The following is a 24691-nucleotide window of genomic DNA, read 5'->3' as shown; positions in this document are numbered from 1 at the left end:
TCACCCTAACCCTTACCCTCACACTAAACCTAACTCTAACCCTAACCCTAACCCTCACACTAAACCAAACCCTCACCTAACCATAATCCTAACCCTAACCGTAACCCTCACTCCACCCTCAACCTCACCCTCAGCATAACCCTAACCCTTACGCTAATCCTAAACCTAACCCCACCCTCAGTCTCACCCTAAACCTAACCATTACCCTCACACTTACCCTAACCCTAACCCTAACCCTCAGACTAAACCTAACCTTCACCCTAACCCTAAACAGCACACTCAACCTAACCTTCACCCTCACCCTCACCCTCACCCTAACCCTAAAACAAAACCTCACCCTCAACCTCACCCTAAACCTAACCCTAACCCTAAACCTCACCCTAACCCTAGCCCTAATCCTAACCCTAACCCTAAGCCTCACCCTAACACTAACCCTAAAACTAACCCTAAACCTTACGGTTAACCTAAGGCTAAACCTAACCCTCACTCTCACCATAGCCCTCACCCTAACACTATTCCTAACCCTAACCCTCACCCTAACCTTAACTTTCAACCTAACCCTAACCCTCACGCTTCAACTCCTCCTTTCCCTCACCCTAAGCCTAACCCTAACATTAACCCTATCCCTCACCCTAGCCCTCACCATAACCCAAAGCTTAATCCTAACCCTAACCCTAACCCACACCGTAAAAATAACCCTAACACTAACCCGAACCCTCACCCTAACCCTCACAGTCACCCTCACTCTAACCCTTACCCTAACACTTAGACTCACCCTAAACGTAACCCTAACCATAAACCTCACTCTAACCCTAACCCTAATGGTCAGCCTAACCCTAACCCTTAACCTCACCCTCACCCTCAGTGTAAACCTAACCCTAACCCTAAACTCACTATCCCTCACCCTCACCCTCACCCTAACTCTAATCCTAACCCTAACCCTAACCCTCACCCTAACTCTAACGCTAAAACTAAACCTGACCCTTACCCTAGCCCTCACCCTAACATTAACCCTACCCATAAGCCTAACCCTCAACTTAAACATAACCCTAACCCTCACCCTAAACCTAAGCCTAAACCTAACTCTCACCCTCACCCTAGCTCTCACCCTAACACTATTCCTAACCCTAACCCTCACCCTAACTCTAACCTTCACCTTAACCCTAACCCTCAAACTCCCCCTAACCTCCCCCTAACCCTAACTTAAACCCTAACCCTCTCCTTATCCCTCACCATAACCCTAAGCTTAACACTATCCCTAATCCTAACTCTCCCCCTCCTCTTCCCCCTCCCCGTCAGCCTCAGACTAACCCTAACCCTAATCCTAATCCTAACACTAACCTTCTAACTCATCCTCAACCTAAAACTAAACCTTACAATAAACCTCACCCACACCCTCACCCTCAACCTCACATTCAACCTAACTCTAACAATAACCTTAATCCTAACCTTAACCCTAAGCCTAAGCCTCACACTAACACTAACCCTAACCCTAATCCTCACACTAAACCTAACCCTCAACCTGACCCTAATCCTACCCCTCAGTCTAACTCTCACCCTAACTTTAACCCTATTCTTCTCCATATCCCTAAATCAAACCCAAACCCTCACCCTCACCCTAGCACTCACTCTAACCCTAATCCTAAACCTAAACCTCACCCTCACCCTAACCCTCACAGTAACCCTAACACTAACTCTGACATTAACCCTCATGCAACGTTTAAACCTAATCGTAACCCTCACCATAACCCTCACCCTAACCATAAACCTAACCCTAACACTCAGCCTACGCCTCACCCTAAGTGTAACCCTAACCCTCACCCTCACCCTAACCCTCACCCTAACATTTACCCTCAACATAACCCTCACACTAACCCTAACCCTCACCCTACCCCTAACCCTATCAATGATACAAACTTTTATCACCCCCAGTCTAAACCTAAACCTAAACTTAATCCTCACCCCTTCCTTAACACTCACCCTGACCCTCACCCTCACCCTAAACCTCACCCTAACCCTTACCCTCATGCTAAACCTCACCCTAACCCTAACCCTAACACTAACCCTCACGCGAAGCCTCACACTAACCCTAACCCTCAATCTAACCCTCACCATAACCCTCACCCTAACCCTATCCCTAACACTCACCCTAAACCTAACCTTCACCCAAACACTTACCCTCACCCTAACCCTAAACCTAACCTTTTCCCTAAACCTAAACCTAACCCTCACACTAAACCTAACCCTAAAGCTAAACCTAACAATCACCCTCACCCTAACTCTTACCCTAACACTCACCCTAACACAAACCCTCACCCTCACCCTTATCCTAACCCTAACCCCTACCCTAATCCTAACCCTAACCCTCACCCTCACCCTAACTCTAACCCTAACCCAACCCTTACCCTCACCCTAAACCTAACACTAACCCAAACCCAAACCTCAGAGTCACCCTAAGCCTAACCCTCAACAACACCCCAACCTCACCCTTAACCAAACCCTCACACTCACCCTCAACAACACCCCAACCTCACCCTTAACCAAACCCTCACACTCACCCTCATATTAAACCTCACCCTAAACCGAACCCTCACACTAACCGTAACTCTAACCCTCACCCTAACCCTAAACCCCAACCTCACCCTCACCCTCACCCCAAGCCGAACACTCACCCTAAACCTAACCCTAACCCTCAATCTAACCCTAACCTTAACCCTAAAGCTCAACTTAACCCTCATCCTCAACCTCAGCCTAACCCTAAAAAAACCCTAACCCTAAACCTAATCATAAGCCTAACCCTCATCCTAACCCTAAAGCTAACCCTCACCCTAACCCAAACCCTCACACTCATCTTCACACTTACCCTCAATCTAAACCTAACCCCAACCCTAATCCTAACCGTAACCCTCACCCTCACCCTAACTGTAACCCTAACCCAACACTAACCCTCACCATAAGTCTAACCCTAACCCAACCCCAACCCTCACCTTCACACTAATCCTCACCCTATCCCTAACCCTCAACCACACCCTATCCCGAACCCTCACTCGAACCCTCACACTCACCCTAACCCAAAACATCACCCTAAACCGAACCCTCACCATAACCCTAACACTAACCCTCACCCTAAACCCCAACCTCACCCTCACCATCACCCTAAGCCGAACACTCACCCTAACGCTAACCCGAACCTTAACCCTCACCCTAACCCTAACACTAACCCTAACCATCAGCCAAACCCTAACCCTCACCCTAACCCTAAACCAAACTCTCACCGTCACCCTAACCTTAATCCTAACACTAACCCTCACCCTAATCCTAACCCAAACCTCACCCTCACACTAACCCTCACCATCACCCTAAACCTCACCCTAAACCTAACCCTCAACCACACCCTAACCCTCACAATCATCCAATTACTCAGCCTCACACTAACCCACACCCTGGCCCTAAACATCACCTTAATCCTAACCCTCACCCTAATGTTAACCCTAACCCTCACCTAACCCTAAACCTCACCCTCACACTCACCCTAAGCCTAACCCTAAACCTAACATTAATCCTATCGTAACCCTAACCCTCACCCTCACCCTAACCCTAACACTCACCCTAACCCTAACCCTAAGCCTCACCCTCACCCTCACCCTAACCTTAACCCAAACCATAACCCTCATCCTAACCCTAAACCTAATCCTAACCATCATCCTCACCCTCACCCTCACCCTCAGCCTAACCCTAACCCTAATCCTAATCCTAATCCTAACCCTCACACTCACCCTCACCCTAAACCTAACCCTAATCCTAAAACTCAACCATACCCTCACCCTCACCCTCAACTTCACCCTAACCCTAACAATAACTTTAATCATGACCTTAAACCTAAGCCAAACCCTCACCCTAACAATAACCCTAATCATAACCCTCACACTAAACCAACCGGAAACCTACCCCTCAGCCTAAACCTCACCCTATCCCTAACCATAACGCTAACCCTCACGCTCAGCCTAGCCCTCAACCGAAGCCTAACCCTAAACCTAATCCTCATCCTAACCCTAACCCTCACCCTAACCCTAACACTCACCATGACCCTCACCCTCGCCCTAACCCTAAACCTAACGCTCATCCTAATCCTAACCCTCACCCTAACAATAACACTCACCCTGACCCTGACCCTCACCCTCACCCTAAACCTAAACCCAACCCTCACCATAACCCTCAACGGAACCCTAACCCTAACCCTCAACCTCACCCTAATCCTCACCCTAACCCTTACCCTCACCCTAACCCTAAACTAACCCCTAACCCTAACCCTAAACATAACCCTCACACTAACCCTAACCCTCACCATAGACCTCACCCTACACCTACCCCTAAACATCATCCTAACCCTAACCATAACGCTAACCCTCACCCTCACCCTAACCCTAAGCCTAAATCTCACATTAACCCAAACCCTCACCCTCACCCTAACTCTAACCCTAACCCTAACCCTCATCATTAACCCAAACCCAAACCTCACAGTCACCTTCAACATAACCCTAACACTAACGCTAATACTAAACATAACCCCCACTCTCAGTCTCACCCTAAACCTAACCCTAACACTAACCCTGACCCTAAACCTAACCCTCACCGTCACCCTCACCCTAATCCTTACCCTAACCCTTAGACACACCCTAAACCTAACCCTAACCCTAACCCTCACCCTAACCCTAAAACTAACCCTCACCCTAACCCTAACCCTCAACCTCACCCTCACCCTCAGCCTAAACCTAACCCTAACCCTAAGCGTAACCCTATCCCTCACCCTCACCCTCACCCTAACTCTAACCCTAACCCTAACCCTCATCCTAACTCTAACGCTAAAACTAAACCTGACCCTTACCCTAGCCCTCACACTAACACTAACCCTACCCATAACCCTAACCCTCACCTTAACCCTAACCCTAACCCTCACCCTAAACCTAAACCTAAACCTAACCAGCACGCTCACCCTAGCCCTCACCCTAACAGTATTCCTAATCCTAACCCTCACCCTAAACCTAACCTTCAACCTAACCCTAAACCTCATCCTCAAACTCCCCCTAACCTCACCCTAACCCTAACATTAACCGTAACCCTCTCCATAACCCTCACCATAACCCTACGCTTAACCCTAATCCTGACCCTAACCTTCTCCCTCCCCCTCCCCCTCCCCCTCCCCCTCACCCTCAGACCAACCCTAAACCTAATCCTAATCCTAACACTAACCCTCATTCTCACCCTCACCCTAAACCTAACCCTAACCCTAAACCTCACCCACACCCTCACCCTCACCCTCACCTTCAACCTACCTAAGCCTAACCCTCACCCTAACACTAACCCTAACCCTAACCCTCACACTAAACATAACCCTCAACCTAACCATAAACCTACCCCTCTAACCCTCACCCTAACCCTAATCCTAATCTTCTCCATATCGCTAAATCTAACCCTAACCCTCACCCTCACCCTAGCCCTCAGCCTAACCCTGACCCTAAACCTAAACCTCACCCTCACACTAACCCTCAGCCTAACCCTAACACTCACTCTGACCCTAACCCTCATCCTAAGCTTAACCTAATCATAAACCTCACCATAACCCTCACCCTAACCGTAATCCTAACACTAACACTCAGCCTACGCCTCACCCTAACTCTAACACTAACACTCACACTCACCCTAACCCTCACCCTAAACTTTTCTCTCACTCTAACCCTCACACTAACCCTAAACCTCACACTAGCCCTCACCCTACCCCTCACCCTAACAAAGATCCTCACACTAAACCTAAACCTAAACCTATCACCCTCTGTCTAACAATAAACCTAAACCTAATCCTAACCCCTTCCCTAACACTCACCCTGACCCTCACCCTCACCTAACCCTCACTCTATGCCTTACCCTCACGCTAAACTTCACCCTAAACCTAACCCTCATGGTAACCCTCACACTAACCCTAACCCTTACCCCATCCTTCAACCTATCCCTAACCCTAACCATCATTCTAACACTAACCCTAACGCTAAACCTAACCCTCAACCTCACCCAAACCTTCACCCTCACCCTCACCCTTATTCTAACCCTAACCCCAACCCTAATCCTAACCCTAACCCTCACCCTCACCCTAAATCTAACCCTAACCCAAACCTAACCCTCACCCTAACTCTAACACTAACCCAACCCCAAACCTCACCTTCACATTAATCCTCACCCTATCCCTAACACTCAACCACACCCTATCCCGAACACTCAACCGAACCCTCACACTCACCCTCACCCTAAACATCACCCTAAACTGAACACTCACCCTAACCTTAAACCCCAACCTCACCCTCACCCTCACCCTAATCCGAACACTCAACCTAACGCTAACCCGAAACCAAACCCTCACCCTAACCCTAACACTAACCATAACCATCACCCAAACCCTATCCCTCAACCTAACGCTAAACCTAACCCTCACTGTCACCCTAACCTTAATCCTAACCCTAACCCTCACCCTAATCCTAACCCAAACACTCACCCTCACCCTAACCCTCACCATCACCCTATCCCTCACCATAAACCTAACCCTCAACCACACCCTAACCCTCACAATCACCCAATTACTCAGCCTCACACTAACCCTCACCCTGGCCCTAAACATCACCTTAACCCTAACCCTAACCCTCACACTGAACCTAACCCGACACCTCAGCCTAACTCTGACCCTAAGCCTAATCCTAACCCTAATCCTCTCACTATCCGTAACCCTAACCCTAAACCTCAACCCCAATCTAGCCCTCACCCTAACCCTCACCCTGACCCTAACCCTCAAACTAACCCTAACCCTCACCCTAACCTTACCTCTCACCCTGACCCTAAACCTCACCCTAACTCTAACCCAAACCCTCATCCTATCACTTACCACAACCGTAACCCTAAACCTAACCCTCACCCTACGTGTCAACCTTACCCTAAACCTAAACTTAACCCTCACCCTCACCCTAAACCTCACCTCAACCCTTACCAAGACCCTATTCAACACCCTAACTCTAACCCTCACCCTAACCCTAAACCTCACCATAAATCTACCACTAACCCTAACCCTCACCCTCACACTAACCCTCAACCTAACCCTTAACCTCACCCTAACCCCAACCCTAACCCTAATCCTCACTCTAACCCTAACCCGAAAAGTAACCCTAACCTACAACCTAACCCTCACCTTCACCTGCACTCTCGCCCTAACCTAACCCTCACCCTCAACTTAAACATCACCCTAACCTTAACTCTAAGCCTAATCCTAATCCTAACCAACACCCTAACCCAAACCCTCACCCTAACCATCACCGTCACCCTAATCCTCACCCTAATCATAACACTAACCCTTCCCTAACCCAAATCCTCACCCTCTACTCACCCACACCCTAATCCTAAACCTCAACCTAGCACTCACCCTAACCCTAACCCTAACCTTAACCCTAAACCTAAATCCAACCCTTACCCTCACCCTCACCCTCCAGCTCACCCTAACCATAAACCTAACCCTATTCCTAACCCTAAACCAACCCTCTCCCTCACCCTAACCCTAACACTCACCTTAACCCTAACCCTCACTCTAACCCTAATCCTGACCCTCACCCTAACACTAACACTCACACTGAACCTATCCATACCCATCAGCCTAAACCTCACCATAACTCTAACCCTAACCCTAATCCTCTCCTTATACCTAAAACCAACAATAACCCTCAACATAAATCTAGTCCTCACCCTAATGCTAACCCTAAACCTAACCCTCACCCTAACAGTAACCCTCACCCTGACCCTCTAACTCACCTTAACCCTAAACCTATCCCTCACCCTCAACCTAGAACTCACCTGAACCCTTACCCTCACCCTAACTTAAACCCTAACCCTAAACCTCACAGTAAACCTCACCCTGAACTTAACTCTAACGCTACAACTCAGCCCAGCCCTCACCCTCACCCTAACGCTAATTCCAACCCTCACCCTAAACCTCAACCTAACCCTAACAATCACCCACACCTTAACCTTTACCCTCACTAGAACCCCTACCCTAACCCTCACCTTAACCCTCACCCTAACCCTAAACATCACCCACACCATAAACCTCACTCTAACCTTCACCTTAAACTTAACCCTAAATCTAACCCTCAACCAACGCTTCACCCTAACACTAACCCTTACACTTACCTTCACCCTAACCCTCACCCTAAACCTTACCCTCACCCTAACCCTCACCCTAACCCTTACCCTAACCGTAAACCTCACCCTAACACTCACCCTAACCCTAACTCTAACCCTAAACTTAACCCTAACCCTCAACTTAACCGTAAGCCTCAACCTATCCCTAACCCTGACCGTCACCCTAACCCTAACACTAACCCTAACCCTCACACTAACCCTCACCCTAGCCCTAACACTAACCCTCACCCTCACCCTCAGCCTAACCCTAAACCTAAACCTAATCAACCTAATCATAAGCCTAACCCTCACCCTAACACTAACTCTGATCCTATGCCTTACCCTAACCCTAACCCGAACCCAAACAGTCACCCTAACCTTCACCGTAACCCTAATTCTCACCCTAAACATAACACTAACCCTTCCCTAACCCAAAACCTCACTTTCTCCCTCACCTTCACCCTAAACCTAACCCCTAACCTAGCCCTTACGCTAACCCTAACCCTAAACTTAACCCTAACCCTAAAGCTAAACCTAACCCTCACACCCACCCTCACACACAAGCTCACCCTAAAACCTAATCCTAAACCTAACCCTCACCCTCACCCTCACCCTAACCATAACCCTCACCTTAACCCTAACCCTCACCCTAACCCTAAAACTAATCCTCTCCCTTTCCCTAACCATAACCGTAACCCTCACCCTCACACTAGCCCTCACCCTAAGCCTAACCCTAAACCTAACCCTCATCCTAACCCTAACCCTCACCCTAACCCTGACACTCACCCTGACGCTCACCCTCATCCTAACGCTCTCCTAATCCTTACCCTTACCCTCACCAGAACCCTCACCCTAACCCTAAACCTAACCCTCAAAATAACCCTCACCCTAACCCTAAACCTTAAACCAACCCTCATCATAAACTTTACCCGAACCCTAACCCTAATTCTTAACCTCACGCTAATCCTCAACCTAACACTCACCCTCACCCTAACCCTAAACTAAACCCTAACCCTAACCCTAAACCTAACGGTCACACTAATCCTAACCCTCACCCTAGACCTCACCCTACCCCTAACCCTAACCCTCATCCTAACCCTAACCCTAAGCCTAAACCTCACCCTCACCCTAACCCAACGCCTAAACCTCAACCTAACCCAAACCGTCACCCTCAGTCTAACCCTAAACCTAACCCTAATCCTAAACCTAACCTTCACCCTCACCCTAACTCTAACCCAAACCCAACCTTAACCCTCACTCTAACTCTAAACCTAAACCAAACCAAAACCTCACCATCATCCTATCCCTCACCCTATCCTTAACCTAAACCAGACACTAACTCTGACCATCACCCGAACCCTCACGCTCACCCTCTCCCTCACCCTAAGGCGAACCCTCACCCTCACCCTACGCCTCACCCTAAACCTCACCCTAAACCTAATCCTAACCCAAACCCTCACCTTCACCGTCACCCTAAACTTAATCCTAAACATAAACCTAACCCAAACTCTAACCCTCACACTAAACCTAATCCTCACCCTAATCCTAACCCTTAACTTCAACCTCACTCTAACCCTCTACCTAACTGTTACCCTCACGCTAACACTAACTCTTATCCTAATCCTACCCCTCACACTAAACCTAACCCTCACCCTAACCCTAATTCTAACCGCAACCCTAACCCTCACCCTCACCCTCACCCTAACCCTCAGCCTCAACCTGGCCTTCACCCTAAACATAACCCTAAACTTAACCCTAACCCTAAACCTAACCCTCACTCTCACCCTCACACTCAAGCTCACACTAAACCTAACCCTCACCCTAATCCTAAACTAACGCTCCGCCTCACGCTCAGCCTAACCCTAACACTAATCCTAATCCTAAACATAACCTTCACCCTCACCCTCACCCTAACCCTAACCCTAACCCTCACCCTCAAACCCACCCTCACCCTAACCCTAACAATAACCACAGCACTAAACCTAACCCTCACCCTAAGCCTAACCCTCACCTTTACCCTCACCCAAACCCTTAGACTCACCCTAACCCTAATCCTAACCCAACCCCCAAACTAACCCTAACACTCACCCTATCCCTAACCCTACCGCTCACCCTAACCCTAACCCTCACCCTAACCCTAACCCGAACCCTCACCCTCTCACTAACCCTCCCCGTCACTCTAACCCTCACCCTAACCCTAACCCTCACACACAACCTAACCCAAACCCTCACCCTAAGCGTCACTGTCACCCTAATCCTCACCCTAAACATAAAACTAACCCTTCTTAACCCAAACCCTCACTCTCTCCCTCAGCCTCAACCTAACCCTCACCCACAACCTAGCACTCACCCTAAACCTAACCCTAACCTTACCCCTAACCCTAAACCTAACCCTCACCCTCACACTCACACTAAAGTTCACCCAAACCCTAATCCTAACCCTAACCCTCACCCTCAATCTCACCCTATCCCTAAACCTCAACTTAACCCTAACCCTCACCTAACCCAAACCCTGACCCTAACCCTATCCCTCACCCTAATATTAACACTAATCTTCACACTCAACCTCAGCCTAAAAATAATCCTAATCCTAATCCTAATCCTAACCCTCACTCTCTCCCTCACCCTAAACCTATCCCTAACGCTAAACCCCACCCTCACCCTCACCCTCACCCTAACATTAACCCTAACCCTAACCCTCACACTGAACCTAACCCTACACCTCAGCCTAACATTCACCCGAACCCTAATCCTCTATCTATCCCTAACCCTATCACTCAACCACAATCTAGCCCTCACCCTATCCTTCACCCTGATCATAACTCTCACCCTAAACCTAATCCTCACCCTAACCTTAAACCTCCCCCTGACCCTAACACTAACCGTAACCCTAACCCTAACCCTGACCCTAACACTCACCCTAACCGTAACCTCAAACCTAACCCTCACCCTACGCCTCAAACTTTCCCTAAAACTAACCTAAAACCTCACCCTCAACCGAATACTAAACCTAACCCTTACCCTTACCATATCCTTCACCCTAACACTAACTCTAACCCTAACCCTCACGCTAACCCTCAACCTAACCCTAAACCTCACCATAACTATTAGCCTAACCCTAAACCTAAACTTAACCCTAACCCTAAACCTAACCCTCACTCTCACCCTCACACTCAAGCTCACACTAAACCTAACCCTCACCCTAAACCTAAACTAACCCTCAGCCTCACGCTCAGCCTAAACCTAACCCTTATCCTAATCCTAAACCTAAACCTCACACTCACCCTCACCCAAACCCTTAGACTCACCCTAACCCTAATCCTAACCCAACCCCCAAACTAAACCTAACACTCACCCTAACCCTAACCCTACCGCTCAGCCTAACCCTAACCCTCACCCTAACCCTAACCCTAACCCTCACCCTCTCACTAACCATCCCCATCACTCCAAACCTCACCCTAACCCTAACCCTCACACACAACCTAACCCAAACCCTCACCCTAAGCATCACTGTCACCCTAATCCTCACCCTAAACATAAAACTAACCCTTCTTAACCCAAACCCTCACTCTCTCCCTCAGCCTCAACCTAACCCTCACCCACAACCTAGCACTCACCCTAAACCTAACCTTAACCTTACCCGTAACCCTAAACCTAACCCTCACCCTCACACTCACACTAAAGTTCACCCAAACCCTAATCCTAAAACTAAGCCTCACCCTCACCCTCACCCTATCCCTAAACCTCAACTTAACCCAAACCCTCACCTAACCCAAAACCTGAACTTCACCCTATCCCTCACACTAACAATAACACTAATCCTCACACTCACCCTCAGCCTAAACCTAATCCTAATCCTGATCCTAACCCTAACCCTCACTCTCTCCCTCACCCTAAACCTAACCCTAACCCTAAACCCCACCCTCACCCTCACCCTCACCCTAACACTAAACCTAACCCTAACCCTCATATTGAACCTAACCCTACAACTCAGCCTAACCTTCACCCGAACCCTAATCCTCTATGTATCCCTAACCCTAACCCTAAACCTCAACCCCAATCTAGACCTCACCCTATCCCTCACCCTGATCATTACTCTCACCCTAAACCTAACCCTCACCCTAACCCTAAACCTCCCCCTTACCCTAACACTAACCGTAACCCTAACCCTAACCCTCACCCCAACACTTACCCTAACCGTAACCTTAAAACTAACCCTCACCCTACGCCTCAAACTTTCCCTAAAACTAACCTTAAACCTCACCATCAACCGAACCCTAAACCTAACCCTTACCATTACCATATCCCTCACCCTAATACTAACTCTAACCCTAACCCTCACGCTAACCCTCAACCTAACCCTAAACCTCACCATAACCCTTACCCTAACCCTAACTATCACCCTCACACTAAACCTCAACCTAACCCTTAACCTTACCATAACCCTTAACTTAACCCTAACACTCACACTAACCCTAAACCTCACCCTAAACCTAAACCTACCCCTCAACCTAAGCCTCATCCTAACCCTAACCCTAACCCTCACCCTAACACTAACCCTACCCCACACCCTAACCCACACCCTAACCCACACGCTAACACTCACCTTCACCCGAATTCTCACCCTAACCTAACCCTCACCCTCACCTTAAACCTCACCCTATCCCTCAGCCTAAACCTAACCCTAAACCTATCCCTCACACACACCTTCACACTCAAGCTCAACCTAACCCTAATCCTAACACTAATCCTAACCCTAACACTCACCCTATCCCTCACCCTAACACCAATCCTCACCTTAACCCTAACCCTAACCCTAACCCTCACCCTAAACCTCACCCTAACCCTAACCCTAATCCTCTCCCTATACCTAACCCTAAACCTAATCCTCAACATCATTCTAGCTCTCACCATAACGCTAAGCCTAAACCTAACCTTCACCCTAACCCTAACCCGAACCCTAACCCTGACACTAACCCTCACCAGAACCCTAACCCTAACCCTCACCCTAACCCTCACCCGAACCTTTAACCTCACCCTAACCCTAACACTAAACCTAACACTAAAGCTCACAGGAAATCTCAACCTCAACTTAACCCTAACCCTACAACTCAGCCTAACACTCACCCTCACCCTAACCTTCAACCTAAACCTAACCATCATCCACATCCTAAACTTTACCCTCACCAGAACCCCTACCCTAACACTAAACCTTACCCTAACCTTCACCCTAAGCATTACCCTAAAATTTACCCTCACCCTAACCCTCAACTTAACCCTAAGCCTAAGCGTAAACCTCACCCTAAACTACACAGTAACCCTAACCATAACCCAAAACCTCACCCTAACCCTCACCCTAACCCTAACTCTAAACCTAAACCTAACCCTAAACCTAACCCAAACACTCACCCTAATCCTCACCCTAAACATAACACTAACCCTTTTTTAACCCAAACCCTCACACTCTTCTCACCCTCACCCTAACCCTTACCCTCAAACTAACCCTCACCCTAACCCTAACCCTAACCTTAACCCTAACATTAAAGCTAACCCTCACACTCACACTTACACTCAAGCTCACCCGAAAACTAATCCTAAAACTAATCCTAAGTGTAACCCTCAACCTCACACTCACCCTAACACTAACCCTAACCCTCATACTAAACCTAACCCTCACCCTTACCCTAACCCTCACCTTCACCCTAGCCCTAACGCTAATCATCACCCTAATCCTCACCCTAAACCCTCACCCTCACCCTAACCCTAACACTCAACCTAACAATCACCCTCACCCTAACCCTCACCCTAACAGTAAAACACACACCAAACCTAAACCTCATGCTAAACCTAACGCTACACCTCAGCCTAACCCACATACTAACACTAACCCTAACCTTAACACTCAACCTCACCCTAGCTCTCACCCTAACACTAACCCTAACTCTAACCCTCACATTAACGCTAACCCTCACCCTAACCATAAACCTCCCCATGAACCTAACCCTCAGTCTAAAACTAACCCTAACCCTAACCCTTACACTAACCGTAATCCTAACACTAAGCCTCACCTTACGCCTCACCATATCCCAACCCTAACCCTCACCCTCACCCTAACACTCACCCTAACCCTTACCCTCAACACTAAACCTCACCCTAACCCTAACCCTAACCCTCAAATTAAACATAAAACTCACTCTAACCCTAACCGTAACCCTCGCACTAAACCTAACCCTCACGCTAACCCTAAGCCTATACCTCAGCCTAACCTTCACCCTCACACTAACCCTAACCCAAACCCTCACCATAACCTTCACCCTCATCCTAACACTAACCCTCACCCTCAGACTAAACCTAACACTAACACTACTCCTAACCCTCACTCTCACCCTCACCCTCACCCTAACACTTACCCTAACCCTCACCCTAACCCTAACCCTAACCTTAACCCTAACATTAAAGCTAACCCTCACACTCACACTTACACTCAAGCTCACCCGAAAACTAATCCTAAAACTAATCCTAAGTGTAACCCTCAACCTCACACTCACCCTAACCCTAAACCTCACCTTAACCCTAAACCTCACCCTAAACCTAACCCTGACCCTCACACTAACTCTAACACTAACACTAACCCTCACCATAAACCTAACAATAATGCTCACGCTCCCCCTCATCCTACCCCTAACCATAATCCTAATCCTAAACCTAACCAACACACTCACCCTCACCCTATACCTAACCCTTACCCTAAGCCTCCCCCTCCACCTCAAACTCACCCTCAACCTCAACCTAAACCTAAACCTAAGCCTCCCCCTCCAACTCAAACTCACGCTCAACCTCACCCTAACCCTAACCCTCACCCTAACCCTCACACTAACCTTAACCCTCACCCTAACACTTAGACTCACCCTAACCCTAAACCTCACCCTCTTGCTAACCCTAACTGTCACCCTAACATTAACCCTAACCCTAACCCTCACACAGAACCTAACCCTACACCTCAGCTTAAACCTCACCCTCACCCTAACCCTAACACTAAGCCTCTCCCGAGCCCTAACCCTAACCATAAACCTCAAACTCAATCTAGCCCTCACCCTAACCCTAACACTAAAACTAACCCTCACCCTAACCCTCACCCTGACCCTAACCCTCACCCTAACCCTAACCCTAAACGTAAACCTCACCCTAAACCTCACCCTAACACTAACCCTAACCGTAAACCTCGCCGTAACACTAACCCTCACCCTAAACCTCAAACTCACCCTCAAATTCAAGCTCAACCTAACCCTAATCCTAAACCTAATCCTACCCCTAACCCTAACACTTACCCATACCCTAACCCTAAACCTCACCTTAACCCTAACCCTCGCCCTAACCCTAACCCTGACCTTCACCCTAAACCTAACCCTAACCCTAACCCTTACCCTAACCGTAACCCTCACCCTCACCCTCACCCTCACCCTAACCCTAACCCTAACCCTCACCCTTAACCTCACCCTCACCCTCAGCCTAATCCTAATCCTAACGCTAATCCTAACCCTAACCCTCACCCTCACCTTAACCCTAATCCTAAACCTAACCCATACCCTAACCCTAAACCGAATATTATCCCTAACCCTCATCCTTACCCTCACCCTAACACTCACCCTAATCGTAACCCTCACCTTCACACTTACCTTCACCCTAACCCTAAACATAACCCTCACCCTAACCCTCACCCTAATACTCAAGCTAACCCTAACACTAAATCTCAACCTAAACCTCACCCTAACCCTTACCCTCACCCTAACCCTAACCCTAACCCTAACTCTCACATTAAACCTAACATTCACCCTAACCCTAACACTAAACCTCACCCCAACCCTAACCCTAAGCCTAACCCTCACCCTCACCCTAGACCTCACCCTAAACCTAATCTTAACCCTAATCCTATCATTAATCCTATCTCTCACCCTAAACCTGACCCTTACCCTAACCCTAACCCTAACCCTCACCCTAAACCTAACAATAACGCTCACCCTCAACCTCAGCCTAACCCTAACCCTAATCCTAATCCTAAACCTAACCCTCACACTCACCCTCACCCTATACCTAACCCTTACCCTAACCCTCCCCCTCCCCCTCAAACTCACCCTCACCCTAACCCTAATCCTAACCCTCAACGTAACCCTCACCCTAACCCTAACGCTCACCCTCACCCTCATCCAAACCCTTAGACTCACCCTAACCCTAAACCTAACCTAACCCTCAAACTAACCATAACCTTCACCCTAACCCTATGACTCACCATTAGCCTCATCCTATCCCTAACCCTAACCCTAAGACTAACCCTAACCCTAACCCTCAGACTGACCCTAACCCTCACCGTAACGCTAACACTAACAATAAACGTGACCCTAAACCTCACTCTAACCCTAACCCTAACCCTAACTCTCACACTAAACCTACCTTTCACCCTAACCCTTACCCTAACCCTAAACCTAAACCTCACCCTAACCTTAACCATAAGCCTAACACTCACCCTCACCCTAGACCTCACCCTAAACATAACCTTAACCCTAACCATAACATTAATCCTAACTCTCACCCTAACCCTGACCCTTACAATAACTCTCACCTTAACCCTCACCCCAAAAACTAACAATAACTCTCACCCTCACCCTCAGCCTAACCCTAACACTAATCCTAATCCTAAATCTAACCCTAACACTCACCCTCACCCTATACCTAACTCTTACCCTAAATCTCCCCCTCCCCCTCAAACTTACCCTCACCCTAACCCTAACCCTAACCTTCACCATTACTCTCACCCTAACCCTAACCCTCACCCTCACCCTCATCCAAACCCTTAGACTCACCCTAATCCTAACCCTAACCCTACCCTCAAACTAACCCTAAACCTGAACCTAACCCTAACCCTACCCCTCACCCTAAGGTTCATCTTAACCCTAACACTAACCCTAACACTAAACCTAACCTTAACCCTAACCCTCACACTGAACCTAACCCTACACTTCAGCCTAAACCTCACCCTAAACCTAACCCTAATCCTCTCCCTATACCTAACCCTAAACCTAACCCTCAACATCAATCTAGCCCTCACACTAACGCTAAGCCTAAAACTAAACCTCACCCTAAACCTAACCCTCACCCTAACTGTAACCCTCACCCTGACCCTAACGCTCTCCCTAACCCTAAGCCTAACCCTAACACAAAACCGAACCCTAACCCTAACCCAAACCCTTAACCTCACCCTAACCGCATCCCTAAACCTCACAGTAAATCTCACCCTCGCCTTAACCCTAACAATACAACTCAGCGTAACACTCACCCTCACCCTAACCCTAACCCCAAACTTCACCCTAACCCTCACTCTAACATTAACCATCACCCACACCCTAACCAGAACCCCGACCCTAACCCTCACCCTAAACTTCACCCTAACCCTAACCCTAATCCTAACCCTCAGCCAACGCCTCACCCTAAAACTATCCCTCACCCTAACCTTCACCCTAACCCTCATGCTAAAACTTATCCTCACCCTGACCCTCAACCTAACATTAAGCCTAACCGTAAACCTCACCCTGAAACTCACCCTAACCCTAACCCTAACCCTAAACCTCACCCTAAACCTCAACCTAACCCTAACCCTAACCCTAACCCTCACATTCACCCTCACACTCAAGTTCACCCTAACCCTAATCCGAACCCTAAGACTCACCCTCACCCTCACCCTCACCCTCACCCTAACCCTAACCCTCACCTTAACTCTAACCCTCACCCTAACCCTAACCCCTGACCCTCACCCTAACCCTCACCCTAACCCTAACCATAACCCTCACCCTAACCCTCACCCGCACCCTAACACTAACCCTCACCCTCACTCTCAGCCTAAGCCTAAACCTAATCCTAATCCTAAACCTAACCCTCACCCTAAAGCTAACCCAAACCCTAACGCTCACCCTCCCCATCAAACTCACCCTCATCCTAACCCTAACAATAAACCTAACCCTCACCCTCACCCTAAACATCACCCTAACGCTAACTCTGATCCTAACCCTAACCCTAACCCTAAACCTAACCCAAACACTCACCTTAACCTTCACCGTAACCCTAATCCTCACCCTAAACATAACAATAACCCTTCCCTAACCCAAATCCTCACCCTTTCCCTCACCCTCACCCTAAACCTCACCCTTAACCTAGCCCTCAACCTAACCCTAACCCTAACCTTAACCCTAACACTAAACCTAACCCTCACACTCACCCTCACACTCAAGCTCACTCTAAACCTAATCCTAAAGGTAATCCTAAGCCTAACCCTCACCCTCACCCTCACCCTAAGCCTAACCCTCACCTTCACCCTAACCCTGACCCTAACCCTAACCTTAAACCTTACCCTAACACTCACACAAACCCTCACCCTAAACCTAACAATAATGCTCACCCTAACCCTCAGCCTAACCCTAACCCTAATCCTAATCCTAAACCTAACCCTAACACTCACCCTCATCCTATACCTAACCCTGACCCTAAGCCTCCCCCTCCACCGCAAACTCACCCTCACCCTCATCCTAACCCTAACCCTCACCCTAACCGTCACCCTAACCGTAACCCTCACCCGCACCCTTAGACTTACCCTAACCCTAACCCTAACCCAACCCTCAAACTAACCCTAACCCTCACCCGAACCATAAACCTACCCCTCACCCTGAGCCTCATCCTAACCCTAACCCTCACCCGAACCCTAAACCTAACCCTCAACTTCTCGCTATCCGTCCCCTTCACCCTAACCTTCACCCTAACCCTAAGCCAAACTCTAACCCTCAACTTCACCCGAACTCTCACCCTAACCTAAACCTCACCCTCAGCATAAACATTACCCTCACCCTAACTTTGAGCCGAACCATAACCCTAACTCTCACCCTAACCCAAAACTTCACCCTAAAAATTACTACCATCCTAATCCTCACCCTAAATATAACACTAACCCTTCCTTAACCAACACCCTCACACTCTCCCTCAACCTCACCCTAACCCTCACCCTCAACTTAGCCCGCACCCTAACCCTAACCCTAAACTTACCCCTAAGCCTAAACCTAACCATCACCCTCACCCTCACACTAAAGTTCACCCTAACCCTAATCCTAAACCTAATCCTAACCCTAACCCTCATCCTCACCCTCACCCTAACCCTAATACTGACACTCAACCTAACCCTAACCCTAAACCTAACCCTCAAACTAACCCTCAGCCTAACCCTAAAACAAACTCTCACACTCACCCTCAGCCGAACCCTAACCCTAATACAAATCCTAACCCTAATCCTCACACTCACCCTAACCCTAACTGTAAACCTCACACTCACCCTCTCCCTCACCCTCACCCTAACCCTAACAATAAACTTAACCCTGACCCTAACTCTAACCCTAACTCTCACCTTAACATTAAGCGTAACCCTAACCCTCACACTGAACCTAACCCTAAACCTCCGCCTAACCCTAACCCTAACCCTAAACCTCACCGTCACCCTAGCCCTCAACTTAACACTAACCCTAAACCTAAACCTCACCCTAATCCTAACCCTAGCCCTCACACTGACACTAAACCTCACCCTAATCCTAACCCTAACCCTCCACCTAACCCTCACCCTAAAACTAACCCTAACCCTAACCCTCATCCTACGCTTCACCCTTAACCTAACCCTAACCTTAACCCTTACCCTCACCCTATCCCTCACCCTAACCCTAACCCTAAACCTAAACCTAACGCTAATCCTCACCCTAACCCTAAACCTCAAAATAACCCTCACCGTAATCCTAACACTCATCCTAACACTAACCCTCACCTTAACGCTTAACCCCACCCTAACCCTAACCCTAACCCTAACACTGACATTCACCCTAAACCTCACCCTAAAACTTACCCTGAACCTATCCCTCACCCTACCCTAACCCTAACCCTAACCTTCACTCTAACCCACACACTAATCCTAACCCTCACCAAAACCCTCACTCAAACCCTATACCTAACCTCATCCTCAAACTAACCCTCAACCTAAACCATAACCACACCCTAAGCCTAAGCCTAACCCTCACACTAACCCTAACCCTAACCCTCACCCTAACCATAACCCTACCCCTCCCAATAACCGTCATCCTAACCCTAACCCTCACCCTAACCCTAACCCTCACCCTAACCCTAACCCCTCAACCTAACCCTAAACGTAAACCTCACCCTAACCCTAAACCTAACCCTCACCCTAACACTAACCCTCACCCTAACTCTCACCCTCACCCTAACCCTAACTCTCACCATATCCCTCACTCTAACGCTTACCCTAAACATAACCCTCACCCTAAAACTAACCCTCACCCTCACACTAACCCTCACCCTCACTCTAACCCTAACCATAACCCTAACCCTCACCCTAACCCTCAACCTAACCATATACCTAAAACTATCCCTCTCCCTACTCCTCACCTTAACCCTAACGCAAAACCTGAGCCTCACACTCACCCTAACACTAACCCTAACCCTCATACTAAACCTAACCCTCACCCTTACCCTAACCCTCACCTTCACCCTAGCCCTAACGCTAATCATCACCCTAATCCTCACCCTAAACCCTCACCCTCACCCTAACCCTAACACTCAACCTAACAATCACCCTCACCCTAACCCTCACCCTAACAGTAAAACACACACCAAACCTAAACCTCATGCTAAACCTAACGCTACACCTCAGCCTAACCCACATACTAACACTAACCCTAACCTTAACACTCAACCTCACCCTAGCTCTCACCCTAACACTAACCCTAACTCTAACCCTCACATTAACGCTAACCCTCACCCTAACCATAAACCTCCCCATGAACCTAACCCTCAGTCTAAAACTAACCCTAACCCTAACCCTTACACTAACCGTAATCCTAACACTAAGCCTCACCTTACGCCTCACCATATCCCAACCCTAACCCTCACCCTCACCCTAACACTCACCCTAACCCTTACCCTCAACACTAAACCTCACCCTAACCCTAACCCTAACCCTCAAATTAAACATAAAACTCACTCTAACCCTAACCGTAACCCTCGCACTAAACCTAACCCTCACGCTAACCCTAAGCCTATACCTCAGCCTAACCTTCACCCTCACACTAACCCTAACCCAAACCCTCACCATAACCTTCACCCTCATCCTAACACTAACCCTCACCCTCAGACTAAACCTAACACTAACACTACTCCTAACCCTCACTCTCACCCTCACCCTCACCCTAACACTTACCCTAACCCTCACCCTAACCCTAACCCTAACCTTAACCCTAACATTAAAGCTAACCCTCACACTCACACTTACACTCAAGCTCACCCGAAAACTAATCCTAAAACTAATCCTAAGTGTAACCCTCAACCTCACACTCACCCTAACCCTAAACCTCACCTTAACCCTAAACCTCACCCTAAACCTAACCCTGACCCTCACACTAACTCTAACACTAACACTAACCCTCACCATAAACCTAACAATAATGCTCACGCTCCCCCTCATCCTACCCCTAACCATAATCCTAATCCTAAACCTAACCAACACACTCACCCTCACCCTATACCTAACCCTTACCCTAAGCCTCCCCCTCCACCTCAAACTCACCCTCAACCTCAACCTAACCCTAAACCTAAGCCTCCCCCTCCAACTCAAACTCACGCTCAACCTCACCCTAACCCTAACCCTCACCCTAACCCTCACACTAACCTTAACCCTCACCCTAACACTTAGACTCACCCTAACCCTAAACCTCACCCTCTTGCTAACCCTAACTGTCACCCTAACATTAACCCTAACCCTAACCCTCACACAGAACCTAACCCTACATCTCAGCTTAAACCTCACCCTCACCCTAACCCTAACACTAAGCCTCTCCCGAGCCCTAACCCTAACCCTAAACCTCAAACTCAATCTAGCCCTCACCCTAACCCTAACACTAAAACTAACGCTCACCCTAACCCTCACCCTGACCCTAACTCTCACCCTAACCCTAACCCTAAACGTAAACCTCACCCTAAACCTCACCCTAACACTAACCCTAACCGTAAACCTCGCCGTAACACTAACCCTCACCCTAAACCTCAAACTCACCCTCAAATTCAAGCTCAACCTAACCCTAATCCTAAACCTAATCCTACCCCTAACCCTAACACTTACCCATACCCTAACCCTAAACCTCACCTTAACCCTAACCCTCGCCCTAACCCTAAACCTGACCTTCACCCTAAACCTAACCCTAACCCTAACCCTTACCCTAACCGTAACCCTCACCCTCACCCTCACCCTCACCCTAACCCTAACCCTAACCCTCACCCTTAACCTCACCCTCACCCTCAGCCTAATCCTAATCCTAACGCTAATCCTAACCCTAACCCTCACCCTCACCTTAACCCTAATCCTAAACCTAACCCATACCCTAACCCTAAACCGAATATTATCCCTAACCCTCATCCTTACCCTCACCCTAACACTCACCCTAATCGTAACCCTCACCTTCACACTTACCTTCACCCTAACCCTAAATATAACCCTCACCCTAACCCTCACCCTAATACTCAAGCTAACCCTAACACTAAATCTCAACCTAAACCTCACCCTAACCCTTACCCTCACCCTATCCCTAACCCTAACCCTAACTCTCACATTAAACCTAACTTTCACCCTAACCCTAACACTAAACCTCACCCCAACCCTAACCCTAAGCCTAACCCTCACCCTCACCCTAGACCTCACCCTAAACCTAATCTTAACCCTAATCCTATCATTAATCCTATCTCTCACCCTAAACCTGACCCTTACCCTAACCCTAACCCTAACCCTCACCCTAAACCTAACAATAACGCTCACCCTCAACCTCAGCCTAACCCTAACCCTAATCCTAATCCTAAACCTAACCCTCACACTCCCCCTCACCCTATACCTAACCCTTACCCTAACCCTCCCCCTCCCCCTCAAACTCACCCTCACCCTAACCCTAATCCTAACCCTCAACGTAACCCTCACCCTAACCCTAACGCTCACCCTCACCCTCATCCAAACCCTTAGACTCACCCTAACCCTAAACCTAACCTAACCCTCAAACTAACCATAACCTTCACCCTAACCCTATGACTCACCATTAGCCTCATCCTATCCCTAACCCTAACCCTAAGACTAACCCTAACCCTAACCCTCAGACTGACCCTAACCCTCACCGTAACGCTAACACTAACAATAAACGTGACCCTAAACCTCACTCTAACCCTAACCCTAACCCTAACTCTCACACTAAACCTACCTTTCACCCTAACCCTTACCCTAACCCTAAACCTAAACCTCACCCTAACCTTAACCATAAGCCTAACACTCACCCTCACCCTAGACCTCACCCTAAACATAATCTTAACCCTAAATATAACATTAATCCTAACTCTCACCCTAACCCTGACCCTTACAATAACTCTCACCTTAACCCTCACCCCAAAAACTAACAATAACTCTCACCCTCACCCTCAGCCTAACCCTAACACTAATCCTAATCCTAAATCTAACCCTAACACTCACCCTCACCCTATACCTAACTCTTACCCTAAATCTCCCCCTCCCCCTCAAACTTACCCTCACCCTAACCCTAACCCTAACCTTCACCATTACTCTCACCCTAACCCTAACCCTCACCCTCACCCTCATCCAAACCCTTAGACTCACCCTAATCCTAACCCTAACCCTACCCTCAAACTAACCCTAAACCTGAACCTAACCCTAACCCTACCCCTCACCCTAAGGTTCATCTTAACCCTAACACTAACCCTAACACTAAACCTAACCTTAACCCTAACCCTCACACTGAACCTAACCCTACACTTCAGCCTAAACCTCACCCTAAACCTAACCCTAATCCTCTCCCTATACCTAACCCTAAACCTAACCCTCAACATCAATCTAGCCCTCACACTAACGCTAAGCCTAAAACTAAACCTCACCCTAAACCTAACCCTCACCCTAACTGTAACCCTCACCCTGACCCTAACGCTCTCCCTAACCCTAAGCCTAACCCTAACACAAAACCGAACCCTAACCCTAACCCAAACCCTTAACCTCACCCTAACCGCATCCCTAAACCTCACAGTAAATCTCACCCTCGCCTTAACCCTAACAATACAACTCAGCGTAACACTCACCCTCACCCTAACCCTAACCCCAAACTTCACCCTAACCCTCACTCTAACATTAACCATCACCCACACCCTAACCAGAACCCCGACCCTAACCCTCACCCTAAACTTCACCCTAACCCTAACCCTAATCCTAACCCTCAGCCAACGCCTCACCCTAAAACTATCCCTCACCCTAACCTTCACCCTAACCCTCATGCTAAAACTTATCCTCACCCTGACCCTCAACCTAACATTAAGCCTAACCGTAAACCTCACCCTGAAACTCACC

The sequence above is a fragment of the Dipodomys merriami genome, unplaced genomic scaffold, assembly GCF_024711535.1.
Source record: "Dipodomys merriami isolate MVZ:Mamm:240054 unplaced genomic scaffold, mDipMer1.0.p SCAF_47, whole genome shotgun sequence".
In the NCBI taxonomy this organism is placed as follows: domain Eukaryota; kingdom Metazoa; phylum Chordata; class Mammalia; order Rodentia; family Heteromyidae; genus Dipodomys; species Dipodomys merriami.
Note: the sequence above shows the minus strand (reverse complement) of the source record.